General features: G+C 48.0%; 1 non-coding gene across 1 annotated transcript; it reads right to left on the bottom strand.

Moving 5' to 3' along the window:
* Positions 1–2,293: 2,293 nt before the first annotated feature.
* trnar-ucg (transfer RNA arginine (anticodon UCG)) lies at positions 2,294–2,382 on the bottom strand. Its single transcript is given in 2 exon segments — positions 2,294–2,329; positions 2,346–2,382. It is a non-coding gene; the product is annotated as a tRNA-Arg (tRNA).
* Between the last annotated feature and the right edge of the window lie 5,268 nt (positions 2,383–7,650).

The raw sequence follows: 7,650 nt of genomic DNA, 5'->3' as shown, positions 1-7,650 counted from the left end.
GGCCCAACTGCATGGAGTGTTCCGCGGCAATGTGACCAGGCCCATTCTTCGCAACACCGGGGACAGATAGAAACTCAGCACGTAGTGACACTTGGAGTTTGTGTACTGGAGGTCTACACACAGCTTGATGCAGCCGCACACGAAGGTGGTCATCAGGATGAGGGCCACGTTGGGTACATTTTTCCTGCCCATGTCCAGAGATTTGAACATCGTGTCCCTCCGGACCCGGTCCATTTTAGGTCACCAGATGAAGCAGAAAATGGCTCAGGTGACTGCCACGGCGCAGGAGTGGGGTATGGGCCAGACCTGCGCCACGTAGAGCAACAACGTGAGCGCCTCGCACCTGATGACCAGCTTCTCACCCACAATGGAGAGAGATCGTTGCCCCCACATGCCCAACTTTTGTCGTACCTTGGCTACTCGCTCCTCCCAGGTTTTGGTGCACGCCCCGGCCCTTCCGAACCATATCCCCAGCACCTTCAGGTAATCTGACCTCACGGTGAAGGGGACAAAGGATCGGTCAGCCCAGTTCCCAAAGAACATGGCCTCGCTCTTGCCGTGGTTAACTTTGGCTCCCGGTGCTAGTTCGAACTGGTCGCAGACGCTCATCAGTCTGCGCACGGACAGCGGATCCGAACAGAAGACGGCGACGTCATCCATGTACAGGGAGGTTTTAACCTGAGTGCCTCTGCTGCCTGGGATTGTTACCCCTCTTATGCTCGCATCCATCCTAATAGACTCAGCAAAGGGTTCAATACAGCAAACAAACAAGACGGGGAGAGAGGGCAGCCCTGTCTGACTCCAGATTGGATCGGCAAACTTTCCGATTCCCACCCGTTGATTCTGAGGAATATCGGCCTCGTCGACTCAATCTCTTCTCACAGGACAATCCCCTCATCCCAGGAAGCAATCGAGTGACACTTTGATACACTTCCTTTAAGGCAAGTATATCCTTCCTTCGGTAAGGGGAACCAAAACTGTGCACAGTGCTCCAGGTGTGATCTCACCAAGGCTCTGTCTAATTGCAGTCAAACTTCTTTATTCTTATAAAAACTCTTCACAATGTTGAACACAACTATTAACTGCCCCATTAACATCTCTGCTCTAAGAACAAGGACCCCAGCTTCACACACCCCAGACCTCTATTCTTTCCACATTAGCTGAATTCCTGCATCTCTGATGCATTCTAGTAAATCTCCTCTGCACCCTCTCTAAGGCCTTGCCATTCCTGCTAAAGTATGAAACATGTAATTAGAAACAATGCTCTAGCTGAGGCCTATAACCAGTGAGATTTATAAAGGTTCAGCCTCAATTCCTTGTCTGTGTCCCGTACTCCCATTTCTGGTTTCTGACTCAATGTCGGCTCTGAGCTGTTGAAACTGCCTGAATAAATATTTCCACCCAATAAAGCGCTCGGAATGTGAGAAGGGACAAAGTGAGTGACCAAGTACATCAACTCCAAGTAAAACTCCACCATGTAGTGAAAACACTCAAAACACAACGGCTCTTTTAAGAGCCACCCACAATCTCTCTGAAAAAGCTGCACCAACATCTCTCTGGAATTGGTTTATTTCATTGGTTTTAATGCTCAGTAACTCTCTGGAACTTTCTCACTGTCTTTGTGTTTTCTGTTTCAATCTGGTATGGAGATTCTGGGAAGATGAGTTTCACTGCCTGGGAGGATCTTTGTGGTTTTCCTGCAGAAACACAAAACAAAGTCTCTTTTCAGAGTCACCCACCGCCTCATAGGGACAGCAGTGACATGGGAACGGGAGCTGGGGTGTGTTTTATGCCGGAAATATCAGTTAATGATTGATGTTGTGCTCTCGTTATCTTCCAATCTCTGAATTGAGCCTTTCCACCGCACCAGGGTTATGGGGAGAGTTTTCATCGTTTCTTTTCCAAACGTACAGACGAAGTTATAAAGTTGCTGATTTATCCAGATGGCGGATTCTCCCCTCACAGTGAAAAGTAACATCACACCTTCACATCTGCCCATTGTTTTATAATTGAATAATGAGTCAAATGGAATTATTTGTGATGTTATTTCCCCCGAGACGGTGTTTCCTGCAGTGAAACTGATCAGTTTCAGCTCAGTCATTCAGAGACCTGGAATTCCTGCAGTTTGAGCCCGCTGTGACCCCAGCCCACTTCTGATTGGTCACCCTCTTCTCATAAAGTCAGTGACAACACATGAGGAGGCCATTCGCCCCATTAAGTCGATGTCGGGCTTCCAATCTGTTCAGTCCCCGACTCGATCCCCAAAGCCCTGCATAATCCCTTTGGGTCAAAATGACCGTGGCGGGACTCGAACCTGCAATCTTCTAATAACATCATGGAATATACCGAAGTCAGACGCCTTATCCATTAGGCCACACAGCCATTAACTCACATGCATGATTCAATCAGAGAACCTCGAAGCACAAAATACAAAAAATCATTGGTTGAACCTGTCAACCTGGCAGAATATTTGAATTTGTGAAAGCCGCCAATTTCACTATGGAAAAGAAGTGATCGACTGGAAAAGTACATAAAAATCTATTTTCCCGTAGCGGTTTAAATAAACTTTTGAAACACAATTTTGCTTTTACCGACTCAAATTGCTGGTGCTATTTTATGAACAGCTTTATTTTGCCAATTTTTGTCAACTTCTCATCCGTAACTGACAGTAAAAGACTCCGTTCAGCAATCTTTCACACGACAAATAACTCAAACTCGGTGTGGAAGTAATAAATTACAGACTATTGGTAATTCCCCTTCACACAGGCTTCAGGGGGACAGTGAGAAGTTACTGAAATAGTTGCTTCATCCTTTTAAATGGTTCCCATTCTGTCCTGTTATTGACGTGTTGGAATCAGATTTGTATTTAACAAGTTATTTCTGTGAAAATAAAAGGCTTTTGATTGAGAAGACGGGACCTTCTCACCAGCAGCCGGGTGACATTCCCCTCACATCCTTATTCAGTGAGCAGCTCTTTCCCTCGAGAAATAGACAGCAGCAGTTGGAAGTTCAGTAAAAGGATCGGTTAATTGAGACAAGTTTCTGACTGACAGGTGGTGCTGAATATTAATACAAGAAGGTCCTGGAATGGGAAACAAGTGTCCAGAGTGGGGTCTGAAATCAGGACAGGGAAATGGCCAGCACTGACACAGATCATTTCATTATTACATTGATATCTGACTGTCTATAAGGAGAAGCGAGTTAAACACATGATGGTGAAAGGAATGGAAGAGAACACTGGTTGTTCTAGATGAAGAGGGATAGACAGAGGTGTGGGTACAGCAGACTTCAGACAGTAATCAGCCCTTTCAGATACTGTGGGTGGATCTGAAAAGAGCCTTTGGGTATTTGATAAAATCCTGGCAGATTGACTTGGTTTTGGTGCCCGGAGCGTTGGTTTTCTTGGGCAGCAGCACGGCCTGGATATTCGGCAGCACCCTGCCCTCAGCGTCCTGGAATCAAAAGTGCAGAGTGGGACCTGAAATCAGGATAGGGAAAAAAGCTCTTTGTTTAAAAACCCTCAAATAGCTACCTTGTAATTGGTCAGGTTACTAATGTTTTAGTTAGTGTAATTTATGAATAATTACTAATTAGAAAGTGCTGTTTGGACAGAGTGTAAAGCTGTGAGTTGATGTGTGAGGGACTTCACTGACTAGGGGAAGGAGGTGCTCTTTGGTCTCTCTTTTCTTTTCTGCCTTTTCAGCCTCCATGGTACAGGGGAAGAAGCTGATCGGTGAGTAACTGGTAAATTATTCTACTTATTACACTTATTACACGAGCAATAATGAGTTTGTAAAGCTAAGTAATGGCAGGGCAGCTCGAAAAGTAAAAGTTCGAAATTGGGGGAAGGCAAATTTTACAAAACTGAGAGGTGATTTGGTGGATGTGGACTGGATACAACTACTTGAAGGAAACCCAAAGAAGTCTTATCAGTCCATTAAGAGCAAGAGGATAACTAAGGAAAGGGTATACAGGAGTCTGTGCTCTGCGGGCTGTTCCCAGGGACGCACACCGAGACAAACATCAACTGCGGCTGGAGGGCTATCAATTCGGTGAAAGACGCCCTTTGGTCTGCCCGAAACTTGCTGGTCTTCCAGCGCAAAGAGTTGTCCACCGCCGAATGTTGCAGACTGGCACATTCCAAGGTCCAGGACTACGTGCTGAGGGACGCACTAAAGCTTGGGGCAGCCGCAGCAAAGGCTCAATGGGGAAAGACCACAGTGTAAGGTTCCCCACCAAGCTGGACTGAGGGGCTGGATCCATGGGAAACCCCTCGAACTGTTTCGTTAATATTCTGAATTGCTGTAAATGTAAAACTGTAATTGACATGACAATTGTGAAACGGAAGGGTTGGGAAGAAACTCATGACAGTATTGAAGGAAACTGATCTCCCTTGCAATGTTTGTATTTTTTGGTGCTGTTTGGAAACTGTTTGGCAATGTAATTTTTACAGATTTTTATGAATAAAGTATATTTTGGAAATAAAAAAAAAACTAAGGAAAGGGTATGGCCTATCAGAGATGTACAAGGGAACTTCTGTGTGGATCCAGAAGATGTGGGTGGGGTTCTTAATGAGTTTTTTGTCTCTGCCTTCACAAAGGAGAGGGATGATGCAGACATTGTAGGAAAAGAAGAGGAGTGTGAAATATTAGATACGATAAGCATAATGAGAGTGGAAGTACTAGAGAGTCTGACATCCTTCAAAATGAATAAATCACCAGGGCCAGATGGTTTGCATCTGAGGTTGTTAAAGGAAGCCAGGGAGGAAATAGTGGATGCGCTGAGGATCATCTTCAAATCCTCACTGAATATGGGGGAGGTGCCGGAGGATTGGAGGTCTGCGAACGTTGTTTTCTTGGGCAGCAGCATGGCCTAGATATTAGGCAGCACACAGCCGTGAGTGATGGTCACCCCTCCCAGCAGCTTGGTGAGCTCCTCGTCATTCTGGACAGCCAGCTGTAGGTGTCTGAGGATGTTGCGGGTCTTCCTGTTGTCCTGGGCCGCGTTACTGGCCAACTCGAGGATTTCAGCGGTCAGATACTCGAGCACAGCAGCCAGATAGACCGGGGCTCCGGCACCCACACGCTCAGCATAGTTGCCCTTTCTCAGGAGCCTGTGAACACGGCCCACCAGGAACTGCAGTCCAGCCCGGGAGGAGCGAGACTTGGCCTTGGACTGAGCTTTCCCGCCGGTCTTTCCTCTTCCAGACTTTTCCAAAAATATACTTGAGGACATTCCGTGCTGACCACTGCCTGATGGATTGGTGGTCAAAGGTGTTTTTCCACACAAACATTTCCGCGAAGGCACAGTCCAACTGGATGGAGCGTTCCGTGGCAATGTGACCAGATCCATCCTTCGCAACACCGGGGTCAGATAGAACCTCAGCATGTAGTGACACTTGGTGTTTGCATACTGGGGCTCTACGCACAGCTTGATGCAGCCACATACTAAGGTGGCCATCAGGTTGAGCGCGACGTTGAGTACATTTTTTCGCCTTTATCCAGAGGTTTGAACATCGTGTCCCTCCGGACCCTGTCCATTTTGCGTCTTCAGATAAAGCGGGAAATGGCTCGGGTGACCGCCACAGCGCAGGAGTGGTGTATGGGCCAGACCTGCGTCACATACAGCAACAACGTGAGCACCTTGCACCTGATGACCAGGTTCTTACCCATAATAGAGAGAGATCGCTGCTCCCACATGCTCAGTTTATGTTGTACCCTGGCTACTCGCTCCTCCCAGGATTTGGTGCACGTCCCGGCCCTTACAAACCATATCCCCAGCACCTTCAGGTAGTCTGACCTGACAGTGAAGGGGACAAAGGATCGGTCAGCCCAGTTCCCAAGGAACATGGCCTCGCTCTTGCCATGGATAACATTGGCTCCCGAATCCAGTTCGAACTGGTCGCAGATGCTCATCAGTCTGCGAATGGACAGCGGATCCGATCAGAATACAGCAACATCATCTATGTACAGGGAGGCTTTGACCTGAGTGACTCCACTGCCTGGGATTGTCACCCCTCTTATGCTCGCATCCTTCCTAATAGACTCAGCAAAGAGTTCGATACAGCAAACACACAAGGGAGGGGAAAGAGGACAGCCCTGTCTGACTCCAGATTTGATTGGAAACTTTCTGATTACCACCCAATTTTTTGGACTGTGCTACTGATGTTTGTGGAGAGCAGTTTGATCCAATTGCAGATTCCCTCCCCAAACCCCATTTTGGAAAGAACGTCCATCATGTATGTGTGCGATATCCTGTCAAAAGCCTTCTCCTGGTCCAGGCTGATGAGGCAGGTGTCCACCCTCCTGTCCCGTACGTGGGCGATCGTATCCCTGAGTAGCACGACACTATCAGAGATCTTCCTGCTGGGTACAGTACAGGTCTGGTCAGGGTGAATCACCAACTGCAGAGCAGACTTGACTTGACTGGCGATGACTTTGGACAGAATCTTGTAGTCTACATTAAGCAGTGAGATGGGCCGCCAATTTCTGATTTCTGCCCTCTCCCCCTTCTGCTTGTAGATGAGGGTGATGATGCCTTTCCTCATGGATTCTGACATGCTGCCAGCCAGGAGCATACTCTCGTACACTTCCAGCAGGTCTGGGCTGACCCAGCACCACAGGGCCGAATACAACTCAACTGGTAAGCCGTCGCTTCCGGGAGTTTTCTTCGTCTCAAAAGACTTGATGGCTTTTGTCAGCTTGTCCAGAGTTAGCGGTTTGTCCAGATTCTCCTGCATGCTGTCATCTCAGACCTCTGTGATCGATGACAGGAAGGACTGGGAGGACGTGCTGTCCATAGACTTCACGTCTTACAGCCCAGCATTCAAGGATTTGCGAATCCTTAGTATGTCGGACTGCGAAGTTGTGACCGAGCCATCCTCTTCCTTCAGGCTGCTGATCACAGAGCTCTCTCTGTGTACCTTTTGGAAGAAGAAACGTGAGCACTTCTCATCCTGCTCAATGGAGCGGACTCTGGACCGGAAGATGATCTTGGAGGCCTCCGTGGCAAAGAGCGAGGCCTACTGGCTCTTCACCTCTTGGAGCACCTCCTTGACCTCGACCCCCATCGACTGCAGCCAGAGCAGATTTTGCATTCTTTTCTGGAGTTGGGACATTTCCCTTTGTCTCTCTCACACCCTCTGAACACCTTTGGAGATAAAGAACGTCTTGATATTCACCTTGATCACTTCCCACCAGTTCACCGGATACTCAAAGAGGGTCTCACTGTTCTCCAACTTTTTCAATCTCTTTTGAGTTCCTCAATGTTCTCTGAGGTTAGCAGTGTAGCATTCAGCTTCCATGTCTCCCTGCCAACCCGCTGGTCATCCTGTAAGTGACAGTCAGCCAGTAAGAGGCAGTGGTCGGAGAAGAACACCGGCTTGACGTCCGTGGATCTGACCGTGAAAGCAGGGGACACATACAGGAAGTCAATCCTGGAACGGGCAGACCCGTCCGATCTTGACCAGGTGTCTCTCCGCTGCGCTCCGTCTGCAGGTTTGCTGAAGACATTGTGCAGTTTGGCATTTTTTAAGAATCTGTGCGGAGCGTCCAGTTTTCTGTCGTTACTGCCAGATTGTCCAGCTGCATCAATGATGCAGTTGAAGTCACCTCCAAGAATGACCGGCCTGGATGTCACCAGCAGCAGTGT

Source organism: Heterodontus francisci, unplaced genomic scaffold, assembly GCF_036365525.1.
Source record: "Heterodontus francisci isolate sHetFra1 unplaced genomic scaffold, sHetFra1.hap1 HAP1_SCAFFOLD_286, whole genome shotgun sequence".
Classification (NCBI taxonomy): Eukaryota; Metazoa; Chordata; class Chondrichthyes; order Heterodontiformes; family Heterodontidae; genus Heterodontus; species Heterodontus francisci.
The sequence above is the reverse complement of the archived record's forward strand: the minus strand, read 5'-3'. Positions and strand labels throughout refer to the sequence as shown.